Here is a 1,648-nt window from a genome sequence, read left to right as displayed (position 1 = left end):
AACACTCCAGGAAGAGGAAGAGTGACTGCAGCTCTGGTGTGGTTTCAGGCCTTGCCCTGGGGTGGGGCTCAGCCTCCACACCTGCCCTGCAGCCTTGGGAGAAGCCTCATACCTCCACTGTTCCTGGGCACAGAGACCCCGGCTTCCCTACATGCTTCATGCTCTGGGGTCCTCTGATCCTCCCCTTCCTGATTCAGGAACCGCAGTATCCACAACCCTCAACTTTCATTGATGCAGAATAATTGTATAGTATGCCTGGCACTTGCACCAACCACAATGGCACCCTCGGGAGCTTTCGTGTCCATCACTGTCCACCAGAGGGCAGCCATGTGCTTTCGCTCTAGGCAGAAAGGCATGGCAGCACTGGGCTGGAGCCCGAGGCATGCAGACGTCCTTTCAGACTCCCATGGTATTTGTGGTCTCTAGAAGCTTCTGTTCTGTTGGAAACCCTTCACTCAGTCTCTAGGCAACTCCTTTCAGGAAGGATTGTTCCCAGAAAGTTTCGCTGGCCTTCCAAACTCCCAGATGCTCCCATTGAAATGGAAACTGTACACAGTAACTACATCACCAGCTGCAGTGTGACTGTAATCACTGTAAAATAACATTATGCTTCAGAACACTAGTCTTGGATCCCATCTTATCCAATATTAAAGTTTCTGCATCCATTTCCATCCTGTGCACAATGTGCTCACCAGTATATTTGTAATTTAAAATAAAGAAAACAAGGGCTTAGGCTGTAACTCAGCTGGCAGAATGCTGGAACAAAGCCTGCGTTTGATCCCCAGCACCTGCATAAACCAGGTGTGCTGGTGTAGTACACACCTGCAGTTCCAGGACGTGGGGGGTAGAGACAACTGAATCAAAAGTTCAGAGTCATCCTAGGCTACAAGACTGAGTTCGAGGCTGTGGTGGTTTAAATGAGAATCCTTCCACCCTCCCCCCAGGTTCATATCTTTGAATGCTTGGTCTCCAGTTGGTGGAACTATTTGAGAAGAACTAGGAGGTACGCCTCATCAGCAAGCCCCAGGCTTCACTGAGAGATTCTGTCTCAAAATAAACAGACCAGGGTAGAGAGCTGGAGAGACGCTCAGCAGTTAAGAGCACTTGGTGCTGTGGTAAAGGAACAAGCTTCGATTCCTAAAACGTGGCAGCTCACAATCATTTGTAACCTTAGTTCTGGGGATCCGATGCCCTCTTCTGGCCTCTGTGGCTACTGCATGCATATAATGCACTTAGATCCATGCAGGCAAAACTCTCAAACATATAAAATAGAAATAAATAAATCTTTAAGGGAGGAAGGAAAGAAAGAAGCAAGGGTGATAAATAAATAAGGTAGACACATACACACACACGTGGGGAGGGCTCAAAGAATTGCAAGATAAGATTTATAAAGGCCCTCCCATGGGTTATAAACGCAGTTAATGATCTCTGAGGGGAGGGAGTGCATATCTAGCAGAGCTGCCTGTACTTTGAGTCATCCTCATCCAATATCAACCCACTAGTTCACCACATGTGGGTGGAACCTCTTTCTATGTCTGTCACTGGTGTCCTGTCTGGATGAGTTGGCAGATCTGTTATTTTCTTTCCTAGAAAAAAAAAAAGTCATACAATACTACCTAAGAAAGGGGAGGGAGGAAAGGAGAAGAGA

Source organism: Mastomys coucha, unplaced genomic scaffold, assembly GCF_008632895.1.
Source record: "Mastomys coucha isolate ucsf_1 unplaced genomic scaffold, UCSF_Mcou_1 pScaffold5, whole genome shotgun sequence".
NCBI classification, from domain to species: Eukaryota; Metazoa; Chordata; class Mammalia; order Rodentia; family Muridae; genus Mastomys; species Mastomys coucha.
The sequence above is the reverse complement of the archived record's forward strand: the minus strand, read 5'-3'. Positions refer to the sequence as shown.